This window comes from Carlito syrichta, unplaced genomic scaffold (assembly GCF_000164805.1).
Source record: "Carlito syrichta isolate Samal-C Ts95f unplaced genomic scaffold, Tarsius_syrichta-2.0.1 Scaffold288275, whole genome shotgun sequence".
Taxonomy (NCBI): Eukaryota; Metazoa; Chordata; class Mammalia; order Primates; family Tarsiidae; genus Carlito; species Carlito syrichta.
In genome coordinates this window covers 162,099-175,012 of record NW_007232371.1, presented here as the reverse complement: position 1 = coordinate 175,012, position 12,914 = coordinate 162,099, and the positions used below count along the sequence as shown (strand labels likewise).

General features: G+C 56.2%; 1 protein-coding gene across 1 annotated transcript in view; it reads left to right on the top strand.

Annotated features, from left to right (window-relative positions):
• The window catches only part of KAZN (kazrin, periplakin interacting protein), a 142,358-nt gene that overhangs the window by 68,190 nt on the left and 61,254 nt on the right, over positions 1–12,914 (top strand). The window lies entirely within an intron of this gene.

Sequence of the window (12,914 nt, the reverse complement as noted above, 5' to 3'; positions counted from 1 at the left end):
CTTAGACACTGTCCTCATTTCTTACCTTTCCCCACCTAGCCTGCTAACTTCCTTCCACCCCTATCTTTTCTGGGCCCCCCTTTGAGCTTTTTTCAATAAGACAAACCAAAGTACATCTGAGAAGTCTCCGTGTGTACGTCTGCATGCATGTATAATTTTGCAGCACGATGGCTTATCAGTCTTGAATGTATATTTAGTGACAGACCTGGCTAATCTTTCATCTAATTACACTCATTAACATTTAAATGTATAATCATTAATATACCTGGGCATGGCCGTCTAAATATTTTATAGAGGCCCTAATTACAGGAGACTTCCAGTCCTGCCATAAGACTCGAGCCCCTCCGATTAAGGGGGTGGCGTCACATAGCTCCGGGAGGACGTGGCCAGGGTCTCCCGGGAAGCAGCGACTGTCGGGAGAAGACGAGAAGATGGTTCTCTGGGATTTCTTGCCACCATGCTTTTGCCGCCTGCTGCAGTCATGGGGTCTCCTGGACGAGGAGAGAACCAAAGTCAGGATCACAAAAGTTAAAAATGAATTATTGCTCCTGAGGATTTAGGGGTCGATAATAAAACACCCCTTCCTCTGTCGGAGTAGGAAGCAGTGGTGAGAGGTTCACAAAAGTCAGGCAGTGAAGACCAGAATGTGAATTTTGTGACTGTGAAGGCGGCTTGGACCTTGGGCCACCCTGGTGGTTGAGACCTAATGCCAGGAGTAGCAGACCCATCCGCCCAGCCTGGCATGGGCAGGCAGCTTCAGCCACCTGGCAGCTGTGCACCCCCCTCCCCCTCATGGTAGTAGCTGTCTTCACTCCGTTGAGGTCTCTGTGGGTGTAAAGCTCATCCTTAGACATTGTTTCAGCCTATGAAATTGGTGGGGCTGATTGTACCCATCCCACAGAGCTGAACACTGAGGCTCTGAGATGTTGCAGGGTTTCCTGAAGACCCATGGCCAGTGGGAGGCAGAGCAGGACCCGGGCCCTTAATGTCCTGCTGAGAGTCCCGCCTGGACTGTATCATTATCCCAGCAGCTGTGAGAGACCAGCACCCCCACCCTCCACTTCCAGGCCTACAGGAGGGTGGGAAACCTCGGGGAGCAGGACCACCAGGCTCCAATGCTCCCCACTGTAGTTCCTCCCATGCCCAAGGCTGACATTCACCTCAGCCTCTCTGCACCAGGCACTGCCTACCTGGGCATAGCTAAGAGCAGGACTTCGGAGCCAGACCCACCTGGCCGGAACCCTGCCTCTGCCTCCTGCCAGCTGGGTCAGTCCAACCTATTTTACCTCAGTTTCCTCGTCTGTAAACTGGAAAGAAAGATGGCACCTACCTCGTAGGACCACTTTGAGGAAAAACTTGGTGAAGATGTACAAGACAGAGCAATACTTTGCCTGTGGGAGCCCGTCGGTGGCTGTTTTCTGATCGTCACTTTCATCATTGTCATTGTCAGCGCTGGGCAGCCCCTGACTTTGACGATGCTGGGCCCTGCCCACCCCCTTCACAGCAGCCAGCCACCCCCTTACCTCTAGCCACAGTCGCCCATGGGTGCTGTTGCCGTGGCCCGGGCAGGACTGAGCTGGTCTTGAACCCTGGATCAACCCCAGAGCTCATGTTCCTTCCCCAGCCCAGGAGCCCTGAGGGTTCTCGGTGAGGACGCCGCCCACCTCGCCATATACCCACATCACTACCCCCTCGGGGTGTCCCGACCCCCAGGCAGTGTGAGCTGAGGGTTACTGAACTCCCCCACCGTAGACAGCGTTCCAAGGGCGTCGACGTGTAAACCTCATTGAAGTGTCACAAGACACAGGAAGGTGCACATCACAATTCGATGTCTTGGTACGTTTTTGCCAACCCATCACAGCCACGTGACCTGCACCCAGATGAAGAAACGGGACATCATTGCTTCTCAGAAGTCCTTCTGTGCCGTTTTCCGTCACAGCCTCTGGCTGACTTCGATGGAGTTGGTTATTTGGGCCCGTTTTTGCTTTTCACCCATGGTCCTTACAGCGCCATTGGCAGTGCGTGCTGTCTGTGTCTGGTCCAGGAGTGCAACCCTGCCCCGGTAGTTCCTCCGTGTGGTGTATGGTTGTAATTTTCTCATGCTTACCAGGGGGCAGTGCCACCATGTGAGGGGACGGGTAGGCGCCATTCTCCTGGTGAAGGGCCTTTGGGAGTCTCCAGCTTGAGCTTTCACAGTAGTGCTGCATGGACACGCGATGAGAGCCGGCTGGACAAGTGCCCATCCCTCTTTACAGGAAAGCTGGCACGATGCATCTTGCTCCAGGCCCCACATCCAGTGGACGGTGGAGCTGCATCTGAACCCAGATGGCCTGGCTTCGGGGCCTCGCTCCCTGGGCCTCCTCCCTGGGCGCCCTCACCTCTCTTCTGAACTTGCCTGGAAGAGCTGGGCCCACTGCTCCCAGGCTGCCACCTGCCTCTAATACTCAGCGGCCCCACTGGGCTCTGTTGGGAGTAGGAGAAACCCATCCCCAAGTTCTTGGGTACCCAGGGCAGCTTCTTGATAGACACAGGAAGGTGCACATCACAAGTAGGACCCCAAAGCCCAGAGAGGGTGCGTGAGTTCCCAAGGCCACACAGCATGTAGGTTTGTACCCTGGTGTCCTGCCTCTCTGTCTACTGGCCATTTCCTGCTTCTCCTCCTCCTCCTCCTGCTCCTCCTCCTGTCTCAAGACCAAGCCTGAGCCATTACCTTGCCTGACAGTGACCTTACACACCAACACGAGCCTTTAAAAATAGTCCTCATTGTGCAGGATGTGGGGCCTGTGGCTGATGGATGCTGATTTCCAGAAACCTACGTGCCCCTTCCCCCCTCAGCCTAGGGAATGTCCGTGTTCCGGACCCACTCCCAGCCACTATTTTTAGTGGTGATCAGGAGGAAGGAGGACTTTTCCTGGACTCCCCTTCCAAGGCTGGAAAACAACCTCCCCGCCCCGCCCCGCCGACTCCTCCCATTTCCCTCCTGCTGGCACACACAGCCTCTTCTCTCTCTGGGAGGAGGAGAGAGGCCTGGTTCCCTGGGTCACCACCTCCAGGCTTCCAGGCGAGCCCTGAGCTCTTCCCGGGCAGGCCTGAAGAGGGAGGCGGCAGTGGAAGTGTGCCCACATGCCATCCACCACAAGCAGCCCGCAGAGGCCCGCAGCTCCAGAAGCCCTTGCACCATGCCATCTGCAGGGTCCTGTCCCTCCCAGGACTGGTCTAGCCCTTTCCATCTGAAGTCTCTCCCGTCGGGAGCCCTGGCCCTGGGCATCCCCACCTGGGCTGGGCTCCAAGTGGCCAGGACGGGCCTTGTGTCTCATTCCCTCCTGTCACCTCTACCAGGCTCCAGGACAGGATCCGTCAGGGGGTCTTGGAGCCTCTACTCAGACTCCCCCACAGAATGCCGATTCCTTCTCAAGACCATCCTTAGGCAGCTCCAGTTGTTAGGTGGTCACTTTGCGGGTTTGCCAGAGCCTGGCACTGAAGAGCCTTTGCTCTCGTTTAATGTTCACAGCCGTAGAAAATATTATCCCCATTTTATGCACGAGGAAAATGGCACCGAGAGGTAAGGAACTTAGCAGGATCACACAGGCTGGGGCCAGACTGTCTGCAGAACTGGTTCCTCGGCCGTGGACGGGCCCCAATCGCTTCTGCCCCGTCGTCCATCCGTGGCCAGTGCCCAGGCGAGCCCACGGACATAGTTGGACTTGATCAGTTGCCAACGTTGAAACATCAGGAGACATTGAAGTCATTAAAAATAGCAGTCATCTAGAGATCTCAATTCTCTTGAAAATGCGGGAAGCGGTACGGGTGTTCTGAGTCTCCACCTGCCCGCCTCTCTGATGGTCCCGGGCATGCCCAGCCTGGGTGTGGTGGGCTTGGGCCAGGCTGTGAAAACCCATGGTGTGAACTGTGGGCTTGGAAATCCAGGAAGAAGCTGCATTGAATTATTGGGGTGGGCAGGGTAGGAGGAAGACTGGGAATTCTTCAGGAGAGGACGGTGCTTTAACGTCCATTTCGGATAACACACACAGAACACACAGCGTTCAGAGGAGGAAAAGCAGGGAAGGGTGTCCAGGGAAGACAGTGCTGAGAAACCATGTTTGGATGGACAGTAGGGTGGGAGGGTCCCCGAGGGCAGGTGGGGAGGAAGGAGGGCGTTCCAGGCAGAGGGAACAGCCATGCAGAGGCCCTGAGGAAGGAGCAGGGAGTGTGTCCACGTGAACCACCAGGAGGCCAGGGCGGCTCCCAGGAACATGGGTCGGGAGTATGAGACCTGACAGGTGTGACAGGGACGGGTCTCAATGTGGACTGTCAGAAGGGCTCGGTGCTCCCCCTCGAGGATTGGGAGGTGTGGCGAGAAGTGGAGGGGCATGCGACCTGACACCTTTTAAGGGACTGCTCTGCTGAAGACTGAAGGGCTGAGAGACCAGTCAGGAGGCCACTGCGTGACTCAGATGTGGGGTGATGGTAACACGGGCCTGGCCAGGGGACCAGGCAGTGACGGAGGAGGCTGAGAAAGAGGCCCAACCTCGCCATGCTGAAGGGAGCTGGGGTGATTTGCTGATGACCTGGGCCTGAGCGTGAGGGGAGGAGGCTCAAGGGAGAGTCCGAGTTCGGGGCCAGAGCACCTGGAAGGCTGCGGCCACCTGCCCTGAGCAGGACTGAGCGGAGCAGGTTGTGGGGGCGGGGCCTCCCCCGGATGTGTGGCGGGCGTTTGAGATGCTGTTGGATGCCCAGGCAGAGGCGAGTCTGGAGTGAGGGTGGGGCCAGGCTGGAGTCAGAGGGAGGCCTGGGTTGGATAGAGGCCACCAGGGCTTAGCGTTTAGGAGTGAGCAGAGCCAGAACAGAGCAGCCAGAGGTGAGGGAAGCCAGGGACATGGGCCTGGAGGTCACGCAAGAACAGGGGCCCTGGAGGCCAAGCAAGGTCAGGAGCCCTGGAGGCCAGGTGAGGACAGGAGCCCTGGAGACCACACAAGGACAGGAGTTCTGGAGGCCAGGTGAGGACAGAGGCCCTGGAGGCCAAGCAAGTACAGGAGTGCTGGAGGCCAGGTGAGGATGGAGGCCATGTCAGAACAGAAGCCCTGGAGGCCACGTGAGGCCTGAGGCCCTGGAGGCCAAGCAAGGACAGGAGTTCTGGAGGCCAGGTGACGATGGAAGCCCTGGAGGCCAAGTGAGGACAGGAGCCCTTGGAAGCCAGGCAGGACAGAGACCCTGGAGGCCAGGTGAGAATGGAGGCCCTGGAGGCCAGGGAGGATGGAGGCCCTGGAGGCCAGGTGAGGTTGGGGTCACCTGCCAGTAGAGCATGTCAGATGGAGCTGGCATCCACAGCTTGGAGGCCATCCGTGACCCTGAGCAGACCCGTGCGGAGAAGTCAGCGTGTGTCCCAGAGGGAGTGGGAGGAGAGAAATGAAGGCAGCTGTGGACAACCCTCTGGGACGTTTTTGCTCCCAGAGGAGAAAGAGCAAGGGTGAGAGTTGGAGAGGGGCGTGGGGTCAGATGAGGCTTCGTGTTAAAGACACAAGAGAGAGTCGCAGGGGTGAGCTGGTCACAGGAAGGAACAGAGCCGCCCCGGGTCACACCCCAGACCAGCCAGCCACATCCATGCTCTGACCAGGCCTGGCTCAGGAACTTTCCTCCGCTACCACTGGTGTCTGCCCTGGTCCCTGTCCTGGGGCCAGCCTTTCTCTTACCTGAGCACCACCCGAAGGGACAAGAGGCTGATTAGCCTTCATAAAGTAGGTTAAACTCTAACCTCTTTGCATTCACCTCACTTGTCTTTCAAGCAGGAAAAAACAAAGTCAACTGGCATACACCAGTCCCAGGGACTATAAATCTATGGCCATGAATTTGCTGCTCTCAACCGTGTGCTTCCTTCTCTGCACCCTGGGTCTCTTCCCCGGGGCGCTTTTCTCAGAAACCAGCCTATCAGCCTGTGTTTTCTGGGGCCTGAGCTCAGGCCTGGGAGCCACAGGGGACTGGAAGACAGGAGGAGAAGTTAACCCTTACTGAGCACCTACTGTATGCAACCGAGCGCTGCCCTGGGGCTTGCCACCCAGATCTTCGGAAGGTAGAGAGTATCCCTACAGCTTAGCCACCGGTGAAAGGGAGCTCAGTCCCCAGCTGATAAGTGGCAAAGGTAGGAGGGATCTCGGGGTTCCCTGCCTCTGAAGCTGTGTTTTCCAAGCTTTCTCCCCAAATTCTCAAGATCTGTGCTCCACAGTTCACTCCGGACAAGGCAGCCTGTCCCCACGGAGCAGAAATTATCGTACAGTCAGCCTTCTGTATCCGTGGGTTCTGCAACCTTGTACCCACCCAAATGTGGATCGAAAATATTTGAGGAAAAAAAGGTAGTTGTGGTTGTTCTGAAATATCCCAAGACTTTTTTCTTATCATTATTCTCCAAACAATACAGTGGAACAACTATTTACATAGCATTGACATTGTGTCAGGTACTGTAAGTAATCTAGAGATGATGATACAGCATTTTATTTCCGGGACTTGAGATCCAGGAATTTTGTTATCTTGGGGGGTCCTGGAGCCAATACCAAGGGATGACCGTGCTCTCAGTTGCCATTCTACAGATGAGGAAACCAAGGCTTCATTTTTGTTTATTTGTTTGTTTGTTTGTTTGTCTGAGTTGGAGTCTCACTCTGTCGCCCAGGCTGGAGGGCAGTGGCATGTTCACGGCCACCGCAGCCTTGACCTGCTGGACTCAGCCTTCCAAGTAGCTGGAACTACAGGCAAGCACCGCCACGCCTGGCTAATTTTTTGATTTCTTGTAGAGATGAGGTCTCACCAAGTTGCCCAGGCTGGTCTCGAACCCATGGCCTCAGGTAGCCTCTCGCCTTGTCCTCCCAAAGTGTTGGGATTATAGGCATGAGCCACTGAGCCCAGCCTCGAGGCTTAATTAAACGTAGGCAGATTCCTAATCCAGTGCTTCTAACCAAGTTTTGTTGGCCTAAGAGTCAGGAGACCTGGGCTCACTCACTGTGGGATGTTGGGCAGTCTCCTTCCTTCTCTGGGCCTCAGTTTCCCCATCTGCGAGGGGACGTTGAGCTGGAAGACCTCTGAGAGCCGCACATTCTGGTGGGAGTTTATTCAGAGGTTCGAATAACACAGATGGGTTTGCCAGGCCCTTCTGGCTCCCCTTTCCCCCCTAATTTCCCAGAATTTGTAGATCCTGAAGGTTCCATAGGTCAGGAGTGTTGAATGGAAAAGAAAGGAGGGCCCCCTGCTGGCAGCAGCTGGGATCGCCTCACCCATCTTGCCTCCCTCCATCCTCCGAACTGGGTTGTCGGGGTCCACCCAGGCAGGACATTTTTGCAAAGACTCCTGCCCTGGGACACCCAGGGCTGGGCCCACAGCCTTCTGAGCTCCAACTAACCAGACTGTGGAATGAGACTTCGTTTTGGGCTGACTGCAGACCCTGAAAGCGGGAGGGGCTGCGCACGGTGGCTCAGCCTGTAATCCCAGCACTTTGGGAGGCTAAGGAGAGAGGATTGCCTGGGCCTGGGGGTTCGAGACCAGCCTGGGCAACTTGGTGAGACCTCGTCTCTACAGTCGATCACAAAAACTAGCCAGGTGTGGTGGCATGCATCTGTAATTCCAGCTACTTGGAAGGCTGAGGCAGAGGGACTGCCTAAGCCCAGCAGGTTAAGGCCATGGTGGCCGTGAGTGTGCTACTGCACTCCAGCCTGGGCGACAAGAATGAGACTCCAACTCCAAAAAAAAATTACATATGGAATTTCAAATTACGGTAACTGTTTGGCCGGGCTCGGTGGCTCAGCCTGTAATCCTAGCACTTTAGGAGGCCGAGGCAAGTGGATTGACTGAGCCTGTGGGATCGACACCAGCCCGAGGAACCTGGCAAGACCTCATCTCTACAATACTTCAAAAAGTTAACTGGGCATGGTAGCTCACGCTTGTAGTTCCAGCTAGTTGGAAAACTGAGGTAGAAGGATTGCCAGAGCCCAGCAGGCCAACACTGGTGTGGCCGTGAGCGTGCCACTGCACTCCAGCCTGGGTGAGAGTGAGACTCCAACTCAAAAAAAAAAAAAAAAAAAAGAAAGAAAGAAAGCTGGAGGGGAGCTGGAGAGATTCCTGAGAACCTGCCCTGCATGCACACACACACATGCACACACAGATATACAAACACACACATGCACACACATATACCTTCCTTCCAGCAGTCACGGAGCAGTAAAATGGGGTACACACCAGAAAACCAGCCCGCCTCTGTGGGAACCTCAGAAAGGCCTTCTGGGCCGGCGAGGCAGGGTCTACAATGGAGGCTGTGTATGAGCACTGGGGTGCTCGCTGGTCTTAGGGACCAATGACAGGTCACACTGTTTACAACGTGTGCTCACGGTAGGGCAGATGAGGGAGTGTGGGCTTCACAGCCAGACGCCTTCGACAGAAGGCCAGGGTCCACGACTTCAGCTGCTGGTTCTGGATAAGTGAGCCCTGTGAGCCTCAGTTTCCCCCTCCACAAAACAGGCCCAGCCCCAGCCCCAGCACAGGGTCCTTGTGAGCTGTGCCCAGGCGGTGAGTTGGAGCTGCAGACTTGGGAGGCAGCAGAGCACGGGGTCAGGAGGGTGGTCCCGGGGCTGGGTGGGCTCTGCCTCTCACCACTTGACCGAGCTCCTTCATCCCCTGGGTTCCTGCTCCTCTGTCTGTAATGTGGAACGACTTCTTGGGTAGGTGTGAGAATTAAGAGACAAGAACCCAAAAAGGCTTAGAGCGGTGCCTGGTGCTTCCTGAATGTCGCTACACAGGAATCACCTCAATATTCGGGAAACTGAGGCTCAGGGAGGTTCAGTGAGTGTCTGAGTGCTCCGAGCCAGGGAAGTCAGATCTCTGAACCCAGCCTGGTGGCTCACCTACCCTGCTGTGTGGCCTCATCTTGTGGCCGTGTCTGGCACACCTGCGCGGGCACGAGAGGCAGAGGTAAAATCTCCCAGGATCGCAGAAGCTTAAGCTGGGGGTAAACTGAAGCTCAAAGAGGAGAACAACGAGAGCTTACCCCCCTGTCCCAGTGTATTTCTGCTACACCCACTGCCTCATGGGTAAGAAGAAGACCCCTCATGCTCAGCATTGCCCTCTAAAACCACCTATGCCCCAGGCCCACAGGCTCCAGGAGCTGGAAAGCCGGGAATGAACCTGTCCTGCATGCTGAGCCTCCCTCCCTTGGGCCTTCGAGGGCAAGGTCTGGTTTGCCCAAGGGAAGCAGACACCAGACTGCCTAGGCCTGTCTTCTCCCAGGCCCCCACCTACCAAGAGTCCCACCCATAGGAGTTAAGTGTGAGGCTGATGCTGCCATGTTGCGTCCCACACTTGGCCTAGGACCGTGGCGCCCTGAGCCAGGACAGAAAGAGAGGTCTCCTGTGAAAGTGAGAGAAGCAGTGTCCCCAGAGAAGCACCGTCATTTCACCCTCATCTGCACAGGCATCTGGCTTCCTCAGAGTTGTGAAAATAAGTCCCTCCCCACACCCTCCTCAGCAAGGCTGGTCTCATTCCCTGATCCTGAAGGGCCCATCGATGTGGTGATAGTTCCGGAGGCCTGGCTGCTGGAATGGGACCCGCCTGGCTGAGGCCGGATGACAGGGAACAAAGTGCTGGCACTACGGGCTGAGTCAGTCCCAGAGACACAGTCACGCCTTGCAGGCTGGCAGCTCATGCACTTGGAGAACGTCAGATGGGGAGGTTGAAGAAGAGACGAAAGCAGTGCTGGGAGGGAGAAAGGAAAGGAGGGCTCCATGGTGTCGTGGCTGTGTGTGTAGAGCTTAGATTATTTCTTGGAGGTCCGCCCCGTCAACCTTGCTGTCTGCGTACAGAGTTCGACACCAGCTGTGTAGACCCAACACGGCCTCCTCGTGCACACGATGCTTCCAAAGTACTTCACGGTCATTTTTGGTCGGTCTTCACTACCATTCATTCCCGAAGATTCCGCTCTCCTGTTTTCTTGGTCTTCAGCCTGGCAGGATCCCGCCCAGAGCTGAGCAGAGCCAGGAGCGCCCTGGGAAGGAACCAGGAAGTGAAGCTGTGGGTAGGGGGAGAGGGTACACAGCATGAACCTCCTGGGCAAGCAAGGCAGGAGGAGTTTAGGGGAAGCTCTAAGTCTCCCCTTAGGGAAGACAACTAATCTGAAGTCTCAGGTCCAGCCCTTGCGCTCAGGGAGCCCCCAGTCAGATGAGGGAGGCGGAGGCAGCCAACATATTGACACTCAGAGACGCGTGCACACATGCACACAGCCCTTGGACTGCTGGGCAGATGGTGCCAGGATGGAGCTGCAAGGAGGACCCTGGAGGCTGCACTGTCGCCCCCTCAAAGATCATTTGGCAAAAGCCAGGAAAGTCCCAGAAATGCCATGTTGGGGACTTGGAGAAGGCTCTCCTCGCGGTCTCCAGTTGCCAAGGGCAGAGTCTGGAGTTTGGGTCTCATCTAGATGGGGTTAATGAAAGAAGCAAATCAGCCCCAAATCAGAGCCCAAGGCAGCTTAATTTCCAGCCAGAGGGCAGAAGCATGACTTCCTGCCAACCAAAGGACAGAGGCTTAAGCCCCAGGGAGTCTGTGCAGCCAGCTCAGCAGCGGCTTTTTGGTGTGGGGGCAGGGGGGTGCATTGGAGGCTCCCCAGGGGCCACCATGGGTCAGAGCCCTCCTCCCCCCAGGAGCCACTTCTGAGGCTTGGCGTGCTTCCCTGCTGTTCTTCAGCCGGAGATTGGGAGGCGCCCGCTCCACCCCAGCCCTGCAACTGACTGGCTGGGTGGCCTTAGTCTCCTCTGGAAGATGGGATGGTAGAATGCCTCCCTCTGGCCCCAACAGGTATGCAGCCAGCATCCTGCAAGAATGTGTGTGGGGGGGTTTCCCATCCGTCGGTAAACAGCTGGCCTGCCCCTGGGTGAGGTGCCTCCTGCCAAGTGGCAGCTTTAGAGGGTGGGTTTTCTTATAGTGAGGCTCCCCGGGAATGTGGCCACTCCGTGCCAGGGATCAGGGCACACGGCTAGCCCAGCTGTGCCCCCCTCCCACCTGCCCCCAGGGCCTGCCTGGCAGGAGGGAAGCAGAAGAGTCCTTTCTCCACGAGGCCCTGGCCCTGGGGACCTGTGCTGCCACTCAGCAGAGCTCAAAGCTGGAACTGAACGGGCCGTCAAGACCCGGGGTCCCCACTGTGTGGGTCTCCACCCTGGCTCTTGGTGATGACGTGCCCAGCTGACCTGCCTCTCACCTTGGACCCCCAGAGTGGGGGGGCAGGAAGATGAAAGGGAGAGCCAGGGGGACATCAGCTTATGTTGGGCACTGGGCCAGGAACCTGGGATCCTCCAGGCCGTGCCCTGTGTCCTCATCTCTTTCAGATACTCAGGCTGGGTTTGCAGGACAGCATATCCAGGTCTATAGAGGGCGGCACAGCCATTGGCTACCCATGAGGCCAGGGGCCTTCCAGGTTTGGGGGGTAGCATAACACAGGGTCAAGGGTGTGGGCATTGCGGCCAGGCATGGCTGTGTGACTTTAGGCAAATGATGTAACCACTCCGGGCCTTCTCAGGCTGGAAGCTTCCAGAGCCGAGGCTTTGCTCCTCCCTCCCTCCACAACTCCGGGCACCAGGAGCCTGCCGGGAGGGCAAGAGGAATTTAGGGGAAGCTCTAAGCCTCCCTTTAAGGAAAGCAATGAATCTGAAGTCACAGGTCCAGCCCTTGCTCTCAGGGAGCCCTCAGTCAGATGAGGAAGGCATAGAAACCCCTTCTCGATATTCTCCCCAGGAAGGGGCAGAGTGCTGGGGGCGCTGAGAAAAGGCTGTGGAGCCCGCCCCGCAGTCAAGGAGCTGCTGCCGTGGAGAGGGAGGGCCTGGAGGAAGGAGTCCCGCTGCCCTGCTGGGGCTGCTCAGGCGTGGAGCTCCATGGGTTTGTTTTCTTGGGATACAATTCACATAGTATACAAGTCACCCATTTAAAGGGCACAGTGAGCCGGGCTCGGTGGCTCAGCCTGTAATCCCACGCCTTTGGGAGGCTGAGGTGAGTGGATTGCCTGAGCCTGCGGGTTCGAGACCCGCCTGGGCAGCGAGACCTCATCTCTATAATAAATCAAAAAATCAGCCAGGTGTGGTAGCGCATGCCTGTAATTCTGGCTGCTTGGAAGGCTGAGGCGGAAGGATGGCCGGAGCCCAGCAGGTCGAGGCTGTGGTGGCCGGGAGCGGCCACTGCACTCCAGTATGGGTGACAGAGTGAGACTCCAACTCAAAAAAATAAAAAAATAAGGGGCACAGTGGATTTTAGTATATCCAGAGTTGTGCATCCATCGTGACAACTGATGTCAGCGCATTTCGTCACCAGCCCGAGGCACGCCTGCCTCCTTTCTGTCTGCATACTTCCCTGTTGTGGGCATTTTGTATAAACGGAGTCATAACACGTGGCCTTTAGTGACTGGCTTCTTTCACTTAGCGTGTGTTCAAGGTTCTTCCATGTTGCTGCAAATCAGTACCGTCAGCCTCTGTCCGGGAGTTTTGCCTCCCATGGACTCAACCCACCGCAGATTAAAAAGATTCAGGGAAAATGAACAGCTGAACATGGGTAGACTTTTTTGATTGTTGTTATTTCCTAAACAATGTAGTTTAACAACTATTTGCATGGCACTTATATCAGGTATTCTAAGTATAGAGATGCATTAAAGTAAACAGGATGTGTGTAGATTATATGCAAATACTACACCATTTCATATCAGAGATGAGAGCCTTCAAGGATTTTGGTATCCACAGGGGGTCCTGGAGCCAGTACTCCCTGGTTACGGAAGGGACCCGTATACTTCTTTTTACTATTAAATAATACTTTATAAGCCGGGCTCGGTGGCTCAGCCTGTAATCCCACGCTTTGGGAGGCTGAGGTGAGTGAATTGCCTGAGCCCGCAGGTTCGAGACCTGCCTGGG